This window comes from Somniosus microcephalus, chromosome 1 (genome assembly GCF_052327205.1).
Source record: "Somniosus microcephalus isolate GS21.2 chromosome 1, FLI_Smic_1.0, whole genome shotgun sequence".
NCBI lineage: Eukaryota > Metazoa > Chordata > Chondrichthyes > Squaliformes > Somniosidae > Somniosus > Somniosus microcephalus.
Genome location: NC_140987.1, coordinates 333942384 through 333968378, shown reverse-complemented (window position 1 = coordinate 333968378; position 25995 = coordinate 333942384). Strand labels below are relative to the sequence as shown.

The following is a 25995-nucleotide window of genomic DNA, read 5'->3' as shown; positions in this document are numbered from 1 at the left end:
GGCTGCGTTGAGTTGGGCAGCATGTGGACAACACCGGAATCGAGTAACTTCATGGAAAAATTTGCACACTTTAAGACAACACATTTTCATTAAAAAATGTACTCTTGAGTTTTGAACTGTGTAAATTGCAAAGGGATAAAAATGGCCACCAGAAAGCATGGCCAAGGACAAAGGTGTGTATGTCTGTGAAAAGGGGAGGATCAAGCAATGGCAGTCAAATTCTGTCAATCAAAAAGGGGAGTTTCCCCTCCCTGCTGACAATCGATGTTTGTTTACTGAAACTGCTGCCTTGTTGACATAAAGGATTATCCACTTAGGCTGCGGTTTTGAGTGACCACAAGAGAATCGGTTTCTGTTTACATAGTAATCCAACCCCATTCAAAACCCATCAGGGTGAATGGAGATGGTTCGAAGGCTCAGCACAGATTTTGAAAAAGACACTCAAACTGAGGAAGGGAACAGTTTAAACTGAATGGGTTTGAATCACCCATCCCAGACAATAGGGTAGTTGGATCCCTTTTGTTAGCCCAGAAAACTCTGGATGTGGGCGGGTACATTTTGGCCCCAGAATGAAGACACATTCAAACCACCCCAAGCTTTATTCGAAACCCATTCCAAACAATGGGAGCAGTTTGGCCATTGGGAAATCACCCATTTGAATCAGCCAATCATGGCCTTTCTCTTGTGTATTCGAACTTTTCGGCGCGAATTTGCACACAGACCTTTTCAGCGCCAAAACAGCAGGAACTCCAAGGATATAAAGATAGCTTCTCAGAAGCATATCGCTCTCTCTTACTCTTTGGACCACAGGTGAGCAGGTTTCTGACCCCTCAACAAGGCAACCTAGTGAGAAGTAAAGGGGTGGTAATTTAAGGGAAATGTTCTAAGATTGTAAGGTTAACATTGTAGCCATTTATCCCTCATTTTTGCCGTCTGCCTTCCCCTGTTAAGCAATTTTAACTGTTGTATTGATCGTGTGGTGTAGTTTATTTAGTTAATAAAGTTTGACTTTCTCGCATCCAGATCATTTGTCCGTTTTTAATATATCATTAATTATAAGTTCCTCCAGTCAGAACTGGAAGGGATGGTTTGGCGATTCGAAACCGTTGTTTGGGATTGGTCAGCGTGCAGCAGCAAAAGCTGCTTGACCAGGTAAATTACCGTAAACCAGGTAAAAGATGCCCCCTACAAATTGGCGACCACGGCAGGACTGGAGGCAGTTTTTGATATGATAAGTGGTCTGGATCTGGAGCAAGCATCAGCTTTTGCCTTTCTTGCTCTCAGTCTGTGGGCAGTTCTGCAGAAGTTAGCGGCAGCGTGTAAGCTGACCTATTATGGTATAGGAGGCTGGGTTAAGAAGGGTGAGATGAGGGTGCGGGAGGAGGATACAGAGGCCAAGAATTGGGAGTCCGAGTTTGAAAAATGCCAGGCGGAGGTAGAACGCCTCGTAAGAGAGGTGAATGAGGCCAGAGATAGCGGGATGAGGCTATGGGAGGAAAACGCACACCTCACCCAAGAAGCTAGCGAGGGCAAAAGCCACGCAAGGCACAAGATAGAGTTCCTAAAGTGCCAATTTACAGAAGCAAGGAGGAATGAGATGAGACTGCAGGAAGAGAATGCCCGCCTCACCTCAGAAGTAACAGAGCAGGAGGGGAAGGTTAGGGAGGTAAAGGCAGCTTATAAGCTGGCCTGTGACCAAAGGTTTGAGGAAGCAAATCATGGCCCCTGTAGGGCAGAGATAGAAAGCCTTAACATGGCTTTAAAAGGACCAAAGGGGATGATTTTTCTGATCAGCCCGAAGGCAGGTCAGCCGGATTTTACTGGCAACCTAAGTAAAACAGCCCCACAGGCAACACCCAGGGAAAGGTTGGCTAGGGAATTAGAGATCCCACAGCTCCGGGTTTTGAGGAGCTCTGGCAGCAAGAAGGGGTGGACAATGGGGTGGTAGGAGAACGCCAGCAGGTCCCGCTAGGCAGACGGGGACCAGGACCAGTGTACCCCCTCCGACAATGGAGGTACGGTCCGCCCGTGAACGATAATGACCCAGGGGCTGTTCAGCATACGTATCTGGTACCCTATGAGACCCCACAGCTCAGAGGCCTGGTGAAACATATTCCCCTGCTCTCCGAAAATGGAGACCCCTCAGTGCACTTCCAAGGGATAGAACAGGCAGCCTGTGTTAACGGCTGTGATGAGGAAGAGAAAGCCAAAATGTTGCTTTTCTCTGTAGATAGTACGCTCTATCAGACCCTTTCAGATGAGGCTAAGAGAGGGCAGAAGGGTTTTGAGGACCTAAAGGAGGAAATACTGGAAGCCATGGGTGCGAACGACGGCAATCCGTTCGATCGCATAGGGAAAACACTGCAGAAGGAAGGGGAGACCCCACAGGCATTTGCAGACAGGCTGTGGCCAGTCTGCAACAGCGCATGTACAGGGGGACAAAATAGGGCACAACTGAACCAGCAGCAGCGGACCCAATGGCTTCGTTGCCTGGTGTCCAATTGCCTGCTCCAGATAAGAGCAAAGGCTGATACTTGGTTTGACCCCCGAGACCCCCTAGCAACCGAAGAGACTGTAATCCGGCAGCTCACGGTAGCATATAGGAACGGTAGGAATAGTGGGACCCCCCAGCAAAAGGGTAAGGTCCACGAGGTTAAACCTGGGGCTCAATACAAGAAAGAGTGGCGCCAGGAGGGGAGCCGTCCCTCAAAGAAAAAGGTCACTTGTTACAGGTGCGGGAAGGATGGCCACTGGCACAGGGATTGTAAAAAGCCTGGGAGAGATGATAAAGCCAGGACCCCCGCAGCCCCAACTCAGAAGGCAGAGATAGAAACTCCTCCCGATACAGTCGAGTCCATCATGGAGTCGATAAAATCTTTCCTCAGGGCCAATCAGGGAAAGGTAGCAGCCATCAGTGCTGCTGCAGCCCCCTCGCCCACCTCTGCCTCTCCACAATGACTGGAGCCCGTGCAGCCTGTCCGTCTGTGTAATCTCCGGTACGATGAATGGAAGAGACCGCTCGTACAGATGGATGTAGAGAAGGTTACAGGGACTTATCTATTGGGTACGGGGCATCATGCACCGTGATCCATACGGATAATCCCACCACCTCACCTCTGTCTGATGGGGTTCCATACATACTATCGGGATTCACCAGTCAGGAGCAGGCGGGGGTATACTCCAGACCCCTCTCAGTCCATCTGGGCACACTCCAAACTAAGTGGACGTGCATCCTGGCAAGGTGGGAGGCGGAGGGAGGAAAGGGGATCCTAGGAGCCGACTTCCTGGTGGGCCACGGGATCCTCGTGGATCTCCGCAACCATTGCCTTTGGGGGGCTAGCACAGACCGGGAAGAAGGTGTAGTGGTCATCCCGGGCAAGGAGGGTAAGGGGGCCTTCTGTACTGTGAAGCCCAAAGAAGGTTATGACCTCAGGCTCATGGTAAATGGTGTCCCGGAGGCACTGCAGGCAGTCGTGCAGGCAAACCTCACAGCGTTTGCCACCCATAAACACGACTGCGGGAGGATCACAGGGTTTGAGGTTAAAATAGACGGGGACCGAATGGCCCGACCACAGAAGCAGTACAATTTCCCCAAGGAGGCAGAACCCGACATGGAGGCAGCCATCACCTCCGTAGTTAAACAGGGAGTGTTGAGGCCCATAGCCACACATGTTAATTCTCCACTCTGGCCGGTTAAGAAACCAGGCAATTCATGGAGAGCCACGGTGAACTATCGGGTGCTTAACAGCAATATCCCCGCATGTGCCCCCACAGTAGAAGCAGTGGCTAATCTTATTAGCAGTATTCCAGCATCCGCGAACACATTCACGGTGCTGGACATTTCGAATGGGTTCTGGTCCATCCCTTTAAAACGGGAGGACCAATATAAGTTTGCCTTCACCTTTAAGGGACAGCAGTATACCTGGACCTGTCTGCCACAGGGTTTCCACAACAGCTCCAGCATCTTCCACCAATGCATGAAGGATAGTTTAAAAGAGTTCAGTCAGCCCACTCAGTTACTGCAGTATGTGGATGACCTGCTCTTATTTACCGACTCGGTCGGGGAGCATGGCCCACTGCTGGCTGAGCTGCTGGAGCTGCTGCAGAGAAAGGGGTTTAAAGTCAACCCCAAGAAGGCGCAGATCGGTCAGCAAGAAGTTAAATTCCTGGGTCTGACTGTCCGCACAGGAGAGAGGGCCACAGATAAGGCAAGGAGGGAAGCGGTCCAGGAGTTAGCGATTCCCAATTCAGTAAGAGGGGTGAGGTCGTTCCTGGGATTGACGGGGTACTGCAGGGATTTTATAGAGGGCTATGCAGCCACAGCGGCCCCTCTGCTCCGTCTCCTACACAAGGGGGTGGAGTGGTCCTGGGATGAGGGATGCCAGGCAGCATTTGTTAAGTTAAAGGGAGACCTGCAGACCGCACCAGCCCGAGGAGCGATAGATGGGAAAAAGGAGTTCTTCTTGGAGGTAGCAGCCAGCGGGGATAGTCTGAGTGCTGTGCTGCTCCAAGAGCGGCACGGTAGGCTGAGACCCGTGGTCTACTCCTCCAGAGTCCTCACGGATGTGGAGAGGAGCTACTCCAACTGTGAACGGCACCTTTTGGCCACACATTGGGCTGTGAAAAGATCTTTAATTTTCACAGGCACCTCTCCCATCACCCTCCTCACACACCACAGACCCACTCAGATGCTTTTGGATGGGAGGATTAAAGATGGGACAGTCAGCAGCATCCGCATTGCATGCTGGACCCTTCTACTCTCACAGATGGATCTGAAGGTAAACGGCCTTTGCGAGCCAAAGCTTGCGGCCAATATGGTATATCCTGGAACAGCCCATCGGTGTTCCATAGAAGGGGTATGGGAGGTAAACATAGGTTTACGGGCCGGGATACATCCCAAGGGCCGTGAGATCTATGTAGACGGTTCCAGCATGGTATCCGCTGGGGTATGACTCACGGGTTGCGGGATACTTGCCCCAACGGCAGACATTGGCTTGGCAATCAGGCTCCCTAACACCATGAGTGCCCAACAGGCTGAACTGTCCGTGGTGATGTACGTGGTTACACACCCCGACACCTTCCCTAACCCGTATACGATTTACTCTGACAGTATGTTCACTTGCAACTCGTGTACGGAGTACCTGGCCATCTGGCCCCGTCATGGGTATACCTCCACTGACGGGAAGCCCTTAACAGTAAAGCCCCTGCTGGAGAAAATCCTGGCAGCTGTGGGGGAGGAAGGTGCAGTTTTCATCCATAAGGTGAAAGCCCATTCCTCCACAGAACCCCGCAGCCAGGGCAACCAGCAAGCCGATATGCTGGCCAAGGAGGGTGCACACGCAGGCACTTTCTGGGACCCGTATGAGTCCGGGCCCGTGGCGGCAGTTAGAGGCAAGGATGGGACTCAAGGGAGCTCAGGGGTAGTGTTAGCCCCGGACCTTAAGACGGTCCAAGCCCAGGACCCTGTCCTCAAAACTTATCAGCGCAGTGATGGAGGGCAGGAAGTTAGAATGCCCCTATGGCACAGCCGCCCTCTCCATAAGGGAGGGCATGCTGTTCAGAGAGGAAGTGGGTAGTGCCCCAGCAACACCGGAGGGAGTTCCTTCAACTGCCCCATGAGGGGCTGGGAGCGGGACACCCCGGGCCTGAGACCACCTGGCAACAGGTGGAACAGGCGGGATGGTGGCCAGGACGCCGGGATGATGTCCGCGAGTTCTGTGCTAGCTGTCTTGTGTGTGCAGCAAATAATCCCGATCCCCACAAAAGGAAGGTGCCCATGGGACTCATTAGGAGGGTGGAGGGACCATGGCAGTCAATCCAGATCGACTATATAGGGCCCTTGCCCACCACCCAGGGAGGCTATAAATACTGCCTCGTCCTGGTGGATGTGTTAACATAAGAACCTGCTCCGCCATTTAATAAGATCATAGCTGATCTGATCCTAACCGCCAATCTACTATCACAGAACCATCTCCTGAATCTAACAGAATTAGACACACGAAATAGGAGCAGGATCAGGCTACACGGCCCCTGGGCCCGCTCCGCTACCCACAGGGCCATGTCCGATCCGAACCTAGACTCATGTCCAAATTCCTGCCCACTCCCCGTAACCCTTAATTCCCTTTACTTCTAGGAAACTGTCTATTTCTGTTTTAAATTTATGTAATGATGTAGCTTCTACAGCTTTTTGGGGCAGCATATTCCATGGACCTACCACCCTCTGAGTGAAGTAGTTCCTCCTCATCTCAGTTTTGAAAGAGCAGCCCCTTATTCTAAGACTATGCCCCCTAGTTCTAGTTTCACCCATCATCGGGAACATCCTCCCCGCATCCACCCGATCCAACCCCTTCACAATCTTATATGTTTCAATAAGATCGCCTCTCATTCTTCTGAACTCCAATGAGTAGAGTCCCAATCTACTCAACCTCTCCTCATATGTCCATCCCCTCATCCCCGGGATTAACTGAGTGAACCTTCTTTGTACTGACTCGAGAGCAAGTATGTCTTTTCTTAAGTATGGACACCAAAACTGTATGCAGTATTCCAGGTGCGGGCTCACCAATACCTTGTACAACTGAAGCAATACCTCCCTATTTTTATATTCTATCCCCCTAGCAATGAAAGCCAACATTCCATTGGCCTTCTTAATCACTTGCTGCACCTGCATACTAACCTTTTGAGTTTCGTGCACCAGGACCCCCAGATCCCTTTGTACTTCAGTACTTTCCAGTTTCTTGCCATTAAGATAATAGCTTGCTCTACGATTTTTCCTGCCAAAGTGAATAACCTCACACTTTCCAGTATTGTATTCCATCTGCCAAATCTCTGCCCACTTACTTAGCCTGTCTATGTCCCCTTGCAGGTTTTTTATGTCCTCCTCACTCACTACTTTCCCTCCCATCTTAGTATCATCTGCAAACTTTGATATGTTACACTTGGTCCCCTCCTCCAAATTGTTAATATAGAGTGTAAAGAGTTGGGGACCCAGCACCGACCCCTGCGGAACACCACTAGTTACTGATTGCCATTCTGAGAATGAACCATTTATCCCAACTCTCTGCCTTCTGTTAGATAGCCAATCCTCTATCCATGCCAGAATATTACCCCCAATCCCGTGATTTTTTTATCTTAAGCAATAATCTTTTGTGTGGCACCTTGTCAAATGCCTTTTGGAAGTCTAAATACACTACGTCCACTGGTTCCCCTTTATCCACCCTATATGTTACTTCCTCAAAGAACTCCAGCAAATTTGTCAAACATGACTTCCCTTTCATAAAACCATGCTGACTTTGTCCTATTAAATGATGATTATCCAAATGTCCTGTTACTGTCTCCTTAATAATGGACTCCAAAATTTTACCTACCACAGATGTTAGGCTAACCGGTCTATAGTTTCCAGCCTTCTGTCTACTGCCCTTTTTAAATAAGGGTGTTACATTTGCAGTTTTCCAGTCTGCCGGGACCTTTGCTGAGTCCAGGGAGTTATGGAAAATTATTACCAATGCATCCACAATCCCTACCGCCACTTCCCTCAAGACCCTAGGATGTAAGCCATCAGGTCCAGGTGATTTATCCGCCTTGAGTCCCATTATTTTACCGAGTACCACTTCCTTAGTGATTTTGATCGTGTTTAGCTCCTCCCCCCCTATAGCCCCCTGTTTGTCCAGTGTTGGGATATTCTTAGTGTCTTCTACTGTAAAGACTGATACAAAATATTCATTCAGTGTTTTTGCCATCTCCATATTTCCCACCATTAATTTCCCGGTCTCATCCTCTAAGGGACCAACATTTACTTTAGCCACCCTTTTTCTTTTTATATAACTATAAAAACTCTTACTATCTGTTTTTATATTTTTTGCTAATTTACTTTCATAATCTATCTTCCCTTTCTTAATCAATCTTTTTGTTATTTTTTGCTGTCTTTTAAAGTTTTCCCAATCCTCTATCCTCCCACTAGATTTGGCTACCTTATATGCCCTTGTTTTTAGTCGAATACTATCCTTAATTTCTTTACTTAGCCACGGATGGCTGTCTTTTCTTTTACACCCTTTTCTTCTCAGTGGAATATTTTTTTTTTGGAAGTTGTAAAATAACTCCTTAAATGTACACCACTGATCATGTATCGTCTTACCCTTTAACCTATTTTCCCAATCCACTCTACTCAATTCCGCTCTCATACCTTCATAGTCTCCTTTATTCAAGCTTAGCACGCTTGTTTGAGATCCAACCTTCTCACCCTCTAATTGAATATGGAATTCACCCATGTTATGGTCACTCATTCCAAGGGGATCCTTTACTAGGACATTTTTAATTAATCCTGTCTCGTTACACAGGACCAGATCTAAGGTTGCTTGCCCCCTGGTCGGCTCAGTTACATACTGCTCAAGAAACCCATCCCTAATACACTCAATGAACTCATCCTCAAGGCAGCTCTGCCCAATTTGATTTGTCCAATTAATATGATAGTTAAAATCCCCCATAATTATAGATGTTCCCTTATTACAAGCCTCAACTATTTCCTGATTGATACTCTGTCCAACATAGTTGCAACTGTTCGGAGGCCTATAGACTACGCCCACTAGTGTTTTTTTCCTTTTATTATTCCTTACCTCCACCCAAACTGTTTCATTATCCTGATCTTTTGACCCAATATCATTTCTCTGTATTACAGTGATTCCTTCCTTTGTTAACATAGCCACCCCACCTCCCCTTCCTTCCTGCCTGTCCTTCCTGATCATTAAATAACCTGGTAAGTTTAATTCCCAGGCATTGTCACCCTGCAGCCATGTTTCTGTAATGGCCACAAGATCATACCCATATGTAGTTATTTGTGCCATTAACTCATCTATTTTGTTACGAATGCTATGTGCATTCAGATAGAGAACTTTCAAATATGTTTTGTGACACTTAGTTCCTGCTTTTGCCCTTTTTATTACTTTACCTTTTACTCCATACCTTCTGCCCCTTCCTGACACGCTCTGGTTTTTAATTTCCCCACTGCTACCTAAGTCTATGACCTTCTCTGTTGTCATTTTTTCCAAGTGGGTGGAAGCCTTCCCCTGCAGGACGGCCACAGCAATGGGGACTGCAAAGATCTTGGTGAAGGAGGTGTTCTTGCGGTGGGGACTGCCCCAGTTCGTGGAGTCCGACCAGGGAAGCCAGTTCACTGGCCAAGTCATGCAGAACACCCTCAGGCTGCTTGGTATTCAGGGGAAGTGGCATGTTGCTCACAATCCCCAGTCCTCAGGGATTGTGGAGCACATGAACCGGACCCTTAAGGAAAGGTTGAGGAAAGAGACAGTGGGGTCACCCCAAAAATGGGCAGAGACCCTACCTCTGATCCTCATGGGGATCCGGGCCAGCCAGTCCAAAAGTGCAGGGCATTCACCACATGAGCTCATGACCGGCAGAGTTATGAGGACCCCCACTCATGTCCTTGCCCCAGTCCTCACTGAAGGACAACCGCAGGAAATAAACCAGGATAAATTCGCCCGAACCCTTCTAGAACGCCTCAAATGAATTTATGGGCAGGCAGCAGACAGCATGGGGAAGCAGCATCGGAATAACCGGCTGCGGCTCGAGCCTAGCAAGAGCCACCAGTGGGAGATAGGAGACCTAGTGATGGTAAGAAACTATGCCCAGGTGGGATGTTTAGAGCCACTCTACATGGGACCCTATAGTATAGTTGATAGGGCCAGCCCTATGATCTATGCAGTAAAACTACCCCAGTGCACAAAGTGGCTCCATGCCAACCAATGTAAACTGTATAAATCTGACCATGCAAGTTCAAGTCCACCAGCTGTAAAGACAGGTGCTGTGGCTTGTTTCAAGGGAAAAGTTGTCCAGCCCACAAATTGGGACACTTCCCCGCCCCAGTGGGACCTAAGTTTTGGTCAAAGTTTAAATTTGAACCAGTTATTTGGCTCAGAAACAGAGAAACAGCAGCCTGAGAGTAGAAATCTGCAGGCTGCTGCGAGTTCATTCACCGAAGAGACTGCCCGCGCATGCGCAGTCGCTGGTCTGGAGACAGGAATTCCCCAGTCTTTTGAACAACAGGTTCGCGCAGGCGCAGTCGCGCACCTGAGGGGAGAGGTTTCCCAACACCGGGTTCACGCAGGCGCAGTTACAGACTTGGAACGCCCAGTGACTCCTTTTCTCTATGAGGCCACGCGTGCAGGCGCAGTCGGCCGTTTAAAGGTCCCTGCTTCCCAGTCTATATGCACAGGTGCAGTAGCCTGCTTGGAAGACACAGCAGTTCTTCCTACCCTTTTCAGCAAAATCGAATGTGCAGGCGCGGTTGCCTGTGATAATATAACAGTTCCCCAGCCCTTTGAAGAGATTGTTCGTGCAGGCGCAGTTGCCTGTGGGACCCCAGCGGCGACTCCTCAGTTTCCCTGCGCAGGCGCAGTCGCCTGCTTGAAGACAGAGGCTTCACAGCCTCTGCCGTGGTATTCTGGGGAGGAGGTTCACGCAGGCGCAGTCACCTGTTTGAATACAGAGGTTTCACAGCCTCTGCCGGGGGACTCCGGGGAGGAGGTTCGCGCAGGCGCAGTCGCCTGTTTAAAGGGACAAGCTTCCCAGCCCGCTTCTAGAGTGGTTCCCCCTATGGCATGAGACCCTGGGGAGGAAGGGGTGGAAATTCCTCTTGCAGGGGACATAGGGAAGGAGCCGGTACCAGGTTTTGGACCTGGAGAGGAAGATTTTCAGCAATCAGCAGCGGTTGGTGAGGGGATACCTGCCCCCAGTACAGGAGTGGGTAGGGAAAAGGAGACAAACCCAGAGTACCGACAGGCTGCCAGGTATATTATACAGTGCGGGCTGTTTGCATCAGGGGGAGAAGGTTCCCAGCCAGCTAGGGCAGCGACCTAGGCTCAGGGTCCGTCAGCCAAAGTTTTCCCCACAGAGACACCCCTCAGAAGGTCTCTTCGGGTGCCCCAGCCCAAGAAAGCATGGTCACCCACTTTACAGTGGAGTAGGGCGGACTCCCGAACCAGGGAGAAGCCAAAGGGCAGAGGTCCCCAATCAGCAGCCATAAGCTGCAAGGGACCAGAAGCAGGAGGCAGTCCAGCTTCACTGCAGGCAGCAGTAATCTGCGACAGTGACACCAGAGATTAGCCTGGCCGTCCGGAGACGGGCGGCATTTGTATTATAGCTTTGTGTTAAGTAACTAATGTATATAGCTTGTTTTTAAGGTGTTTGAATTTTAAGTTTTGATATAACTAGTAGTTTTTAAAGTTTAAGTTTATAAGTGTGCCAAATGCTTGTATTTTGGTCCGAGGTCGAGGGACCCGACCATGTCTCCACCTAAGGCAGCAGGTCAGTGACAGACCTGGCTGCATGTCCTTTTAAGTTCTTTTGCAGGAGAGTGGACAAAGGAGCAGCCCTCTTCGCCCAGCCCGAGCTGGGCATCGAATGAAAATATGGATACAGAATGTTGGGGATCAGCTCGCCACTGGACAAATCCAGGAGGAGACCCCGCAGCGACCTTTGGGAGAAACCGGACAGGGTCTGGAGGAACTTGCCTACGCATCCTACGCAGAAGAGATGGCCCCAACTGGGTGAGGCACGGCCCCCAACCCAGCACTATCCTGACTGAATTTCACTTGTGGGAGACCTCGCTATTGAGGAGTCATGGTGGGGAAGCGCGGGCGCCTTGTCAGATAGGGACGTGTTCCCCGGAAGTGGGTGGTGATGGCCTGGGAAAGATTGTAAAGGGGAGGGGGAGACCCAAGAGTCGCGTGGGTGCGTTTGCGGAAGGGAGGAACTCACCCGGGGGCCCACGGACAAAGTTAGAGTGTAAGTATGGCTGGGGAGGATGAGTGGGTGGCCGGATCTGGGATCCAAGTTTGAGTCTGGGGCCAGTGAGAGCCTCCACACAAGCACCCATCAATTTCTGCAGCCAGTTGAGGGAAGACGGGAGGGGGAGGGACTGGGAGTCACGATCCCATAATCCCCGGTCTTGGTCTATGAAACGTGAGGGGTACCCCACCTCCACAAAGGGACAAGGGAACGGCTCGGGGCTGGCGGAGCAGACTGTTCTGTAAAATCCATTCTGTATGTTTTAAAAGTTTAAGACCATTAAGGGGGAGGAGCAATACCCACTCAAATTTCACGACCCATCATTGGCACGTGATGGTCGGGGTTTATTGCAGCATTTTGTTTCAAAGGTTTAATGGAGATTTTTGTATTTTGTTTTACAGTTCCAAGTGGTGCAGAGGTGCAGGACCCTCTCCGTGCTTGGAATCATTTTGATTACATTGTATAACCAAGATTGCAACATTTTGTAATATGTTATAATGTAACAAGTGGTGCAGGGGTATGAGAACCCTTGTTGTAACATTTTGTAATTGATGTATCTGTAGATGCCTACCGCACCACGGTCTTTCTCGGATTTGAGGGGAGTAGACGGGTCGAGGGATCAGTGACAGGTAGCTATAGGTAAATACAGGGGATGGTTGTTTGTCGGGGGTCAGAAAATTTTGCTCACTTTCTTCAAGTGGATACTACAAGCAAGTTGGAAGTATCCAAAGGGAGGAATGTAGGGGTTCGCAAAAATCCCCACAGTCCCCGAAGATCGGGAAATATTAATCTACATCGTGGAAATTGCCTCTGGGTTGGACAATGTTTTAAACATATGCAGAATCGCATGGGGGCTGCATTGAGTTGGGCAGCATGTGGACAACACTGGAATCGAGTAACTTTGTGGAAAAATTTGCACACTTTAAGACAGCACATTTTCTTTAAAAAATGTACTCTTGAGTTTTGAACTGTGTAAATTGCAAAGGGATAAAAATGGCCATCAGAAAGCATGGCCAAGGACAAAGGCATGTATGTCTGTGAAAAGGGGAGGATCAAGCAATGGCAGTCAAATTCTGTCAATCAAAAAGGGGAGTTTCCCCTCCCTGCTGACAATCGATGTTTGTTTACTGAAACTGCTGCCTTGTTGACATAACGGATTATCCACTTAGGCTGCGGTTTCGAGTGACCACAAGAGAATCGGTTTCTGTTTACATAGTAATCCAACCCCATTCAAAACCCATCAGGGTGAATGGAGATGGTTCAAAGGCTCAGCACAGACTTTTGAAAAAGACACTCAAACTGAGGAAGGGAACAGTTTAAACTGAATGGGTTTGAATCACCCATCCCAGACAATAGGGCAGTTGGATCCATTTTGTTAGCCCAGAAAACTCTGGATGTGGGCGGGTACATTTCGGCCCCAGAATGAAGACACATTCAAACCACCCCAAGCTTTATTCGAAACCCATTCCAGACAATGGGAGCAGTTTGGCCACTGGGAAATAGCCCATTTGAATCAGCCAATCATGGCCTTTCTCTTGTGTATTCGAACTTTTCGGTGCGAATTTGCACACAGACCTTTTCAGCGCCAAAACAGCAGGAACTCCCAGGATATAAAGATAGCTTCTCAGAAGCATATCGCTCTCTCTTACTCTTTGGACCACAGGTGAGCAGGTTTCTGACTCCTCAACAAGGCAACCTAGTGAGAAGTAAAGGGGTGGTAATTTAAGGGGACTGTTCTAAGATTGTAAGGTTAACATTGTAGCCATTTATCCCTCATTTTTGCTGTCTGCCTTCCCCTGTTAAGCAATTTTAACTGTTGTATTGATCGTGTGGTGTAGTTTATTTAGTTAATAAAGTTTGACTTTCTCGCATCCAGATCATTTGTCCGTTTTTAATATATCATTAATTATAAGTTCCTCCAGTCAGAACTGGAAGGGATGGTTTAGCGATTCGAAACCGCTGTTTGGGATTGGTCAGAGTGCAGCAGCAAAAAGCTGCTTGACCAGGTAAATTACCGTAAACCAGGTAAAAGATGCCCCCCTACAGTTTGGGATGAGGGTTGCGAGGCAGCATTTGTAAGCCTCAAGAAAAATCTGCAGACCGCACCAGCTCTAGGGGTGATAGATGGGAAAAAGAGTTTTTCTTGGAGGTAGCAGCCAGCAGGGACAGTCTGAGTGCAGTGCTGCTCCAGGAGCAGCATAGTCAGCTGAGACCAGTGGTTTACTCCTCCAGGATACTCACAGAGGTAGAAAAGGGCTATTCCAACTGTGAGAGGCAGCTCCTCGCCACTCTCTGGGCTGTGAAAAGATCATTGATCTTCATAGACACCTCGCCCATCACCCTCCTCACCCATCACACGCCCACCCAGATGCTCCTAGGTGGGAGAATTATACATGGGACAGTGAGCAGCACCCGCATTGCTCGCTGGACCCTGCTTCTCTCACAGATAGATCTAAGGGTAAAGGGTCTCTGTGAGCCAAAGCTCGCAGCCAACATGACCTATCCAGGGACAGCCCACAGGTGTTCTATTGAAGGGGTATGGGAAGTAGACGTAGGTTTTCGGGCCGGGATACACCCCACAGGCCGCAAAATCTATGTGGACAGTTCCAGCACAGTATCTGCTGGGAAACGACTCACAGGGTGTGGAGTTTATGACCCAGGGGCAGACATTGCCCTGGCAATTAAACTCCCCAGCACCATGAGTGCCCAGCAGGCTGAACTGTCCATGGTAGTGTACATGGTTACACACCCAGAGAAATTCTCTACCCCATACACAATTTGCTCGGACAGCATGTTTATGTGCAATTCGTGTATGGAATACCTGGCCATCTGGTCCCATCTGGGATACACCTCCGCTGACGGGAGACCTCTAGCCATCAAGCCTCTGCTGGAGAAAATCATGACAGCAGTAGGGAAAGAATGGAATGTCTTTATCCATAAGGTTAAGACCCATTCGAAGACAGAGCCCTTGAGAGAGGGGAAGCAAAGGGCAGATGAACTAGCCAAGCAGGGAGCTAGGGAAGGAGAGTTTTGGGACCCCTATCAGACAGGGTCGGTAGCTGCAATCTGGGACAAGGGAGGCACACAAGGGGTAGCTTTGGTCCCAGACCTAAAGCAGGCCCAGGTATGAGATCCCATCCTCAGAGCCGTCCTGGATGCACTCACAAAAGGGGAGAAGGTAGAGGGCCCGTATGGTACAGCAGCCATCACCATAAAGGAAGGCATGCTGTTCAGGGGGGAGCAATGGGTAGTGCCGCAGCAGCACAGAAGGGAATTCCTCCAACTGGCCCATGAGGGTCCAGGAGCGGGGCATCCCGGGTCTGAGGCCACCTGGCAGAGGGTGGAACAGGCAGGATGGTGGCCAGGACTGAGGGAACAGGTCCGCGAGTTCTGTGCCGACTGGTGTGTGCTGCCAATAACCCTGACCCCCAGAAAAGGAAGGTATCTTTGGGACACACCAGGAGGGTAGAGGGACCATGGCAGTCGATCCAGATCGATTACATCGGGCCCCTACCCACCGCCCAGGGAGGCTACAAGTATTGCCTAGTCCTGGTGGATGTGTTCTCAAAGTGGGTGGAAGCTTTTCCCTGCCGTACAGCTACCGCGTTGGGTACAGCTAAGATCCTGGTCAGGGAAGTGTTCTCACAATGGGGACTCCCACAGTATGTGGAGTCCAACCAAGGGAGTCACTTCACCAGACAAGTCATGCAGGAGACCCTCATGGTACTCGGCTTTAAAGGAAAATGGCACGTCGCCTACAACCCGCAGACATCGGGTCCTGTAGAGCATTTAAACCGTACCATAAAGGAAAAGCTGAGGAAGGAAACGGGAGACTCACCCAAGAAGTGGGTGGAGGTCTTACCGTTAGTCTTGATGGGGATCCGAGCCAGCCAGTCAAAGAGCACGGGGTATTCCCCATGAGCTGATGACTGGCAGGGTTATGCGGACCCCGCCCATATGCTAGCACCGGTGCTGATGGAAGGTCAGCTCAGAGAGGTGAACCGGGACAGTTTTGTCAGAAATCTGTTTGAACACCTCAAACAGATTCACTGGCAGGCTGCTAGCAACATAGGAAAGCAGCATCGGAGTAACTGATTGCTGCTAGAACCCAACAGGCACCACGAGTGGGAGATAGGGGATCAGGTCATGGTGAGAAACTTTACCCGGTTGGGAAGTTTCGAACCATTGTATATGGGACCATACAGCATTGTGGACAAGGCAAGCCCCATGGTGTATGCCATCAAGATGCCCCACTGCACAAAGTGGTTCCACATTAATCAGTGCAAGCTGTTTAAGGCGGAGAGTGGAGAATGGTCAGCAAGGGTTAACTGCATTTAAGCTAGAGAGCAACCACCTGCAGCTGTAGCTGATTCACAGACCGCAAAGGTTGGGGCAGTGAGTTGTGTGACTGGAGAGGCCCTCCCACCAATTAAGCGGGATTCAGGTACACTCCCAGTAGTCAGAGCCTTAAGGAGGTCTCCATGCACACCACAGCCTAAGCTACCTTGGTCACCTGAGTATTATTTTAAACGGTCCAGCCCCAGGAGAATCCTTAGCAGGAAGGGAAAACCAAAGTACGATAGCAAAATAACCAAAGGTTAGGGACAAATCTAGGGATACGGATCCCCAGCCTATAGCCTCCAAAGGTGAGGGACTCACAGGAGAGGTAGTGTTGGGCAAGGAGAGAGAGAAGGGTCCCCAGCCTGCGGCATCAGGCTGCGGGGAACCCACAGGATAGGATAGGGACTTGGCAGCCACAAAGAAGGGAGTAGTGTGTTGCAGCACCGGAGGACACAATCCCCTGGTTAACTGGGAGTCAGGGAAACTCCCAGTTGTTTTAAGAAGGACTCTCCGAGTCCGGTGGCATAGGTCACCTTACGCCCAGGCGTACAAGCTGCCCAGATTCCACAAAAGGTACAGGCCAATCAGGAATTAGCCTGGCCGTCTGGAGATAGGCGGCGGATGTATATAGCTTTCTGGAGTATTTTAAGAATGTTTTACAGTTTGGAAGTTTTGAATTTTAGTAGTTTAATTTTAGTGGTGATAAGTTTAAGTTTTGAATTTTGATAACTGTGTCAGGCCAGAGAACCTTCGAGGGACATGGCTATTTTGTTTGTGTGTCCCCGCAGAAAGGAAATCGGGATGAGGAAGGTTCTGCTCCTGCTCACCCTGGTGGGGGTGAGCATCAGTGATTGAGGAGACGTGGATGTAACGATCAATAACATGTCATTATATAGTGGACACTAGGTGGAGCCATAGAGCTGTGTAGAGCTGGATATAGCTGTATGTACAAGACTACACTACCCAGCTATATATATATTAAGACTACATTACCCATGAGGCACTAGGCTACCCACAAGGCAGCAGTCAAGATGGAAGCCTCTACAGATACTGTACCTAGTCCACATGTGCTCAATAAAGTAACTAGCAAAAGCTAGCTGTGTTCATAATAAGAATGTCTATTTATTAATGAACATAAGATGGTACCAGGGTGGTGAAGATCTGCTGAAAATTGTGAAAAGCGATATGGAGAATTTGAAGCCACCAGAACGTTTGAATCTCGAGGAAAAAATCGACTACAATTGGCAGATTTTTAAACAACAATTCGAACTCTACATTGCAGCCATCGGATTCGGTACAAAGCCAGACGCAAGGAAGATAGCGTTGCTGCTTACGGTTGTAGGCCCACAGGCGATAGAGGTATTTAATACATTTGTATTTAATCCAGTGGAGAACAGAGAAAAATTAGAAGATGTGCGAAAAAAATTTGATGCACATTGCTCTCCCAAAAAGAAAGAGACCTATGAAAGATACATCTTCTGTTCTCAGACACAGCAACAAAATGAGACTTTTGATAGCTTTATAACTGATCTAAAACTGAAAGCACAGACATGTAATTTCTCTGAGCTCAAAGCATCCATGATTCGTGACCAGATTGTGTTTGGTATTCATGATAAAAAAGTCAGGGAACGTCTGTTGAGAGAAACCGAACTAAATTTGGAAAATGCAGTGAAAATATGCCAAGCCAGCGAGCTAGCTCAAAAGCACGTGAAGACTTTCAGTGAAATCAATAATGATGCGATTGTAATGAGTGATAATGCTGCTGTCGGTGCTGTGTCCTATAAGGGGAAGAAACGTGGGCAGAACAGAAATGAAAAGCAATCAGAGGATGAAATTTTTAATTGTAAACGCTATGGTTACAAACACCAGTTAAGACAATGCCCAGCGTTTGGAAAAATGTGCACAAAGTGTAATGGAAAGAATCACTTTGCCAAACAATGCTTTTCAAAAGTAAAAACAACGGAAGGGCAACAAGTTAATGTGATTGAGGACACTGATTTAAGTGAGACATTTTTTGTAGGAATGGTGTCATGTGACGATATCAAAAAAGATACAGAAAATGTGCAGCCCTCAGAAATGGACAATGCTGAACATAAAGTCAATGCAGTAAAAGTGGACAAATGGATGATCCCACTGCAGATAAATGGAGCATTAGTTACATTGAAACTGGACACTGGGGCAAAAGCAAACTTAATCAGTATGAGTGACATAAAAATATGGAAGAAAAGCCCAAAATACAGAAAAAGTCAGTACTACTGAAGAGCTATAATGGACAGAAAATAGATAGCTTAGGTGTATGCAGACTTAAAGTGACAGTCAGAGGCAAAGTGCATCATCTCATGTTTTCTGTTGTGGCTGAAAGACTTGATTCACTATTAGGTGACAAAGCTTGTGAAGACTTAGAACTGGTCAAGAGAGTCTACCGTATAAACTGTGCCATAAGCAGACCAGATGACTCAGGTGATGAAGCAGAGAGCCTATCAAGGATGAAAAGGCCAAAGGGTATCCATGTCTTCAAAAAGCCTAGTTTCTCCAAGAAGAAAGAAAAAGACTTTAAGGTCAAAGAGAAGCCAAAGGAAGAAAAGCACAAAGAGGAAAAACACAAGAAGAAAAAGTCCAAAGATATAACTGCAGCAGATGCTGTTAAGCAGTGGAAAGAGTAAAAGGAAAAGAAGAAGCCTGCAGCAGAGCAGGAAGCAGTTCCGGTGGATACTCCTTCTTCCCTCAGGCCAATCTTTGGTGTTCCATTAGCCGAGGCTGCTGAGAGGACTATGCTGTATGATGGGATCCAGCTGCCAGCAGTTTTTCGAGAGTGCATTGACTACATTGAGAGTTATGGCATGAAGAGTGAAGGAAACACTGAAACCCTCTCCAAGCAAAGATCGCAAGGAGACCTCGACCTATACAAGAGCAGATTGATGACAATGCCGCAACTGCATCTTGTCATTCACCGCCAGATCAATCTCATGAAGACACATCAGACTTACCCGTGTTGAGAAGATCCACACGTGAAGTAAAAGAACCTGATAGACTTAATCTTTGAGTACAATGTAAAGCTTTGAAAATGTATTGACTGTTTTGAAAATGTTTATGTTTATAGAGCACTAACAAAAGTGTTACTGATATTATCTTTATTGTTTTCTTGAAAGTTGATATTGATTTTGTTAAACCTCAAAGAAAGGGAGATGTAATGATCAATAACATGTCATTCTATAGTGGACACTAGGTGGAGCCGTAGAGCTGTGTAGAGCTGGATATAGCTGTATGTACAAGACTACACTACCCAGCTGTATATATATTAAGACTACATTACCCATGAGGCACTAGGCTACCCACAAGGCAGCAGTTAAGATGGAAGCCTCTACAGATACTGTACCTAGTCCACATGGGCTCAATAAAGTAACTAGCAAAAGCTAGCTGTGTTCATAATAAGAATGTGTAGTTATTAATGAACATAAGAGGGGAGAACTCCCATATCTATAGGTGTTCAGGAGAGAGAGCACCGATCGCTACCGCTGGAGGTGGCGAACGGGGTGTGGAGGAGCTCGCCATTTACTTCCATGAGGGAAGGTGGCCAGGCTGGTTGGGGTCCAATTCGACCCAGTACTCCAGCCAGACCGGGTTCACGTATGGGGAGGCCTCACTCCTGTGCCCCAGGGTACAGGTCGTTGCTACAAGGGTCAGTGTCACTGCGGGGAAATGTGTATGCTTGACATGCAAGGGACAGATTCCTTTGGATAGGTGGTGGTGGCTCAGAAAGCTGAGCAAGGATATAGGAAACACCGCAGTCGATTGGGAACGATTGGGGAACAATACCCATCGGACGATTACAGGGACCCGAGGGGGATTGAGTGTGTGCTGGGACAAGTGGTGGGAACCGGATCAGGGGATTTATGTCTGTATGTGGGGGTCAGAGAAGGTCTGCCCCAAAGGCGTATCTATCATTTTCCACCGGCAATAGCAAGATGCCGGGGAGGGGGTGGAGTGGGATTCCAGCCTGCATGCGTGCGCGGTCCCACACTCCCCGATCCCAGTGAATGCCACTGAACTTGTGACCCGCCCCCGAAAGCCCTTGCCCACGACCACGACATCACGGACTATAGTCCAGTGGTGTCCTACCACCACCAAGGGATCAGGGAATGGTTTAGTCCTAGTACCAACAGATAAGCTGCTGTACCAGGGGGTACACTATGCAGTGGCCTCAGTGATCCTGAAGCTGACCGAGGTGCACTTACCTGAGTGGTGCCCTAAAGAGACAGAACGATTGTACCAAGCCCTGTTGAAGGAAATGTTTAGAAAATTTTAGGAATTTGACTTTGCCAATGTAGACAAAGCGAAACTGTACAGTTTACACCCTGAACATAATATGGGTGCAGGGAGACAAAGAAGGGGGACCTGGAATTATATTTTCACAGCTTATAGTACAGGATCCTCAGTGATAAACAGCCTAGATGATATAGAGTTACAAACTCAGATAAATGGTTTAAAGACCCAGTTAAGAAAACTCCTAACAGAAGAGAACACAGTGGTGGGCTCAGAGTTGCATGAGGACCAGGCCATGATGGTCCATTTAAAGGAGATAATAGCTGAGCTGGAGAAACACGCCAAAACAGTAAATGCACTTATACGGGAAGACAGGAATGCTTCGGATCAAGCTGCACAGAATGAGGTGTGCGTGCTATACAGGGCATGGTTGCTAGGCGAGGGCCGCAGAAACCTGGAGGATTTAAAACAAGGTTTAGTCCCCTCCTGGATTAGCAACAAATACCTCACAGCCCTCCAGCCATTTAGTAATTCGCTGAGCTCGTGTGAGCTCCGTCTAGCTTCTGAAGCCTACCCTGTCCCAGTGGATTTTGGACGTTCCAATCACAGTATCATGGGGATAGTAGTGAGGATGCCGGTCATGGGTGGGACAGCCCGACCCGCACCAGTATACAGGGTGGAGGACATTGGGATCATTCAAGGGGGTGCACACGTTTGTTTTGCAGAGATCCCATCTTATGTCATAAAGTGGGAGCACGCTATGACAGGTACAGACCTCTCCGGGTGCCGGAACCGGAGAGCACGCATAATACTGTGTCCCCAGCATTTGAATGCCTATTCAAGGCCACAGTGCGGGCTTAAAGGTGCTGGCGCACAACCTGTGAACTGTACCATGGAGGTAATGGCAAAAGACCATGTTTCCCCTCAGGTAGCATTCATAGGGGGTGGGACATATTGTATCACCACAAGTGCGCCCCACTACCGACATGGACAGTACATCTGGTGTCCGGTGAGTGACAGCAGTTTTTGTTTTAAACACGAGGCAGAAGTTCAAGTGGCCCAGGAATGGATTGTAACCATCTCTGAACCCTCGACTGTTCACCTCACTATCAGGGAAAACATCACCAACCTGCAAAGATATGTAACACATTTTGGCTATGAGTTCCCCCCTCTACCAGAACATCTTACCGCCCTATTAAAAGCAGTGGTCATCTCACAGAAACATTTCTATACATTGGAGCAGAAGACAGTGGAGATAGGGGCCAAGATATTGGATATTGTGGTTCCACCCTGGTGGGACATTTTTGAAAATATTGGTTTAGGCTGGCTTTGCACATTTTAGTGGTTTGCCAGCTGGGAATAGTTTTCTATCTGTTGTGTGCGAAGTGCAAAGGAAGGGACCAAATGATCCGCTCTCAGCATGAGGGAGGATGGGACAAAAACAAAAATAAAGGCTATGCCCAGCTATAAAAACAACAGTGAACGTGATTAAAAATAAAGTTTGATGAGTGTGTGTGCCAATTTATTTTTCCTGTGTGTGTGTTTTCCAAGTGGTGCAGGGGTGTTGGACCCCCTCCGTGCTTGGATGTGAATGTAATAAAAGTTTTACTTTGTGTATTTTTGATAAACACTATACCTAAAGGGAATGGGAGAGTGTTTTGTTTGGGTATTAGTTTTAATAATACAGGGGAAGGTTGGCTCCCGAGGATCAGAAATTTTGCTCACACCTGCATGATACTGTAGTGTTATAAAGTATGAAGGGGGAAGTGTAAGGTTCGAAAATTTCTGCACAACCCCAGAACACAAGGAAAGTCATTTTTAAAAGGATTTTGGAACATCACAGAAGAAATTTGTAAAAGGGGAAAAAGTGTGGTTGGGCCAAACAGAAGATTTCAAAGAGTTGATTAAGGAAGAGACTTTTGGACTGTTTTAAAAAAAGTTATTGGGCAAAAGGGATTTAAAATAAAAATGCCAAGAAGTTTGGCTGGTTTAAAAGACATGTCCAGGCTTGCAAAAGGCTGGAACAACGGGGAGGCGGGGTGGGCCCCCATGGTTTGGATATTGGACTGTCCAAGGAATGTCCAGGGCCACCCCAGTTTTACATAAGGACAATGAAGCCGGTTTTCCCGCCGAGAATTCGCAGAACCAGATATCGAATAAACAGGACATGTCCCCAGGAATACAAAGGAAGGAACATTAGCCCTACAGGTTACCACAAACAAACCACAGTCCAAAGTCAATTTAAAGAGATTAACAAACATTTTGCATTTTAAAACTGGTTTCAAGGCAATCCCAAAACCAGTTAAAGGCCGATTAAGTTTGGATGAGCCATCCCCTAAACTCGTTAAGTTTGGATGGGCCATCCCCGAAGCTCGTCAAAGTTTTAAAGGACATTAAAAATAACGAGCCCGCCAAATTTAACAAAGAAACCCGAGATTTGGCGGTCAGATAAGCCAGGCCCCAAATTAGTATAATTGAGGCCTGCCTTTTCAGTTCAACAGTCAAGTCGAGACAAGAGTCGAGCCAAGTTCAGCACAAGTCGGTCAGTCAGCTCGTCAGAAGGTCAGCGAGAGCACAGTACAGCTCAAGAGAGAGATTATCAATGGAGACTCGAAGGAAGAAAGAAGAAACAGCGATCGTGGCAACCAAAGGCCTACAGAAACCAACAACTGCCAATATTACCACCAACCAGGTAACATTGGGCCACCACGACCAACAAAAAAACCAACCGCCGAAAAACTCACGAACCAAAGACTTGTTTCCACTCGACAGGCTAGTCTGACTTACCCCTGGGTAAGATTTGGATACAAAAGACCCTAAAACTAGCCCTAACCAAAGAAAATTGGGTACTTACCCGATAGAACCAACAGCGTGACTAACCGCATCTGTAGACCAACCCAAACTGAAGACCCGATGCAGGTGCAGTCTTCTACCACGTCCGAGGTACAGCAGGCCCCAACCGCCACAACTAAAGAGAACCCCGAAATCGCGAACCTCTACTTCTGTCAAAAAGTCATTTTGGTGAGCATTTCCTAGTCCTCTAGATTCCAGCCTAGCTAGTGTAGTGGGGTTGGGAGGGTAAGGGTTTTTGCATATTTTAATTCGCCCTCGCTTATTTCTGTGTGTCCCCCACCCCTTTAAAGTATAAGTTATATTGTATTGTATATTTTCCTGTCTCAAAATAAAGATCTGATTTCTTTTTGACTAACCCAGGTGTCTGTTGCAAGTTTATTACAACCCCTAAATAAGTCCAAAGTCTAGAACAAAAAGGAGTGGGAGCAATTCGAACCGCTCAAAGGAATCAGAGGTGAAGCTGACAAACAACGCACTCACCACCCCTTACAACGGTTCGAATCGCCCCCGCCTTACGAAAGTTCTATAACCAGGAATTATTATTCTGAGTGTAAATGAAATAAGTCACGGACAGGAATGCTTCAGTGAAAAATCAAACTTGTATTTATTTGGTCTGACATACACTGGCTAAAACATGCACTACTAAATGAAATCACTATCCCTGTGGAGAATAAAATCCAGATGACAATGCACATACATACAGTACAAAACTGGGGACTATAAGAAGCAGTAATTTCCTTGTTGCTATGGTGGACTATAATTCCACCCCTATCAACGAATTACCCAGTCGCATAAACCCCTTCGCCTGGCTAAACCATACGAAGCTCCCACCCTCGGAATAGCCCAAAAGCTTCACTTCTGAGAGACTATGCTTACCCCCACATGCGGTCTGTTTCAATCGCTCTGCTCGTCGGCTTCTCTGGTACTTCTTGTTAGTTCGATCTTGTAGGAGCAGGAAGCGAGAGAGAGAGAGAGAGAGAGAGAGAGAGTGGTGGAAAAGAGTCTATCTTTATAGTAGTCCCTATCTTTTCTCACCAATCTTTAAATCCATTTGCTTCTGAGCACTCCGGTGCTTAATCTGTGATGAGTCATCCTCGGACACATGCGTATTGGATTAATGGCCCTAAGTCTGGGACATATCTTTCGGTCTTTGTGTTGGGAAACAAAACTGGCTGCCTTTTGGCTGGCTGAGGCCAGTGGGTTCATTGTTCTGCTTCTCTTCTGAGATGGAGGTGAGAAGTGCTTTGCATATTAGAGTGGTTTTTCTAATCAAGTTCAATGGCCCCCTTCCTTTTTCCAGGACTGTCTGGCGAACCCATACATACTGGATGACTGACAGTCCTTTTGTCATAGCCAACTGCCATGCATTCTCTGGAGTTTTTAACAAACCAGTCTTTCACGTACTTGCACAGGGCAATCCCACAACAGGAAATAATCCCTCAGGAAAATCCCATAAAGTCCACAAAATATTCCCGACAGAGTCCATTCCTCAGAGACTTTGTGATCTCTTCATAGGGAATGCAAAAATATACTTGCGAGGGACATCAAAATTAACACAACATTTTTTTTACAATTATTTGAGAAGAAAAGGGTAGTCAAGTGTAAAGTGGGCCCTTTAAATACAGCTGCGGGTAATATTGCAAATGAAAATAAGGAAATGGCAGACTTGTTGAATAATTACTTAGGCCAGAATTTTACTGGTGCTGAGAGGACGGGATCGAAGGCGGGTCAGCTGTGAAATTTGAAATGATTGACAACGGGTCGGGTCCCCACTGTCAATCTGCCTCCACGCTAGTCTCCCAGCTGTTGGGTCTGTTGGGGGGGGGGCGGGGGCAATTTAGAATATTAAGAACTTGTTACCAGGTAATTTAAAACTATTTTAAGCTCACCTTTAGATTTTAAGTGTTCACCAATGGCTTCCCCGCTGCTCGGGAATCATGTCAGGTAAGGAGGTCAGGTCTTGAGTCAGCATGTGATGATTAACTTGACAGCTGCAAATGGTCTATTAAAGCTCCCAAGCCATAGGTGTTCACTTTCCAAGGTTAGAAGCTGTTGCTTACTACATTTGGAAGACAGATAGATCTTTATGGAGCTTGCAAGTGTCTGGAGCAAACTCTCTATCCAGTGTCACGTCATTGGAGCAACCTCTCTCCCCATTGACAGATCACCTTCTGTCATCTCAACCTCACCTGCCATCTATTCCATCAGCATCGGTGCCCTTGAAAAATCTCACTTTGGTCCTCAGAATCCCACCACAATCAGCCCAAATACCAGCAGCACCAGGCACACCAGCAGTACCAACAACAACACCAACCATCTCCACAATCAACTGATGCTTCACAGGACACAAGTTTTCATCACATGTTCACATTGCTGCCCGGGACACCAGGGATGGCCTCACCATGGCCAGATTTACTTCACTTGAAGCTATACACCCTGGCTGCCACATGATGCGCCAGTTTAACACAACTCCACACCAGCACCATAAAGCACCCCTACAATGTCCAAGCCATTCCTTTCACACTCATCACCATTGCGAGGGGTACAGTTATGTGTCACCATTCTCTGCAACTCACTAAGACACTTCCAAAGGTGCACATGAATTTGTCCAAGAAGGCAAAGTGTTGAAAATAAAGATTTCAATGTTTGACAACACATTAACAGAAACTTTACATGAACATTGACTAAAACACACACGTGCCTACCTTTGTGTGTTGTTTGTTGGAATGCTTGCACTAG

General features: G+C 47.8%; 1 long non-coding RNA gene across 1 annotated transcript in view; it reads right to left on the bottom strand.

The window, feature by feature from the left end:
* The window catches only part of LOC147124909 (uncharacterized), a 39345-nt gene extending 14976 nt beyond the window's left edge, over nt 1-24369 (bottom strand). Inside the window, exon 1 of the long non-coding RNA XR_015079220.1 lies at nt 24133-24369. This is a non-coding gene — a long non-coding RNA (uncharacterized LOC147124909). The remainder of the gene's footprint in view (nt 1-24132) is intronic.
* Nucleotides 24370-25995: the final 1626 nt, after the last annotated feature.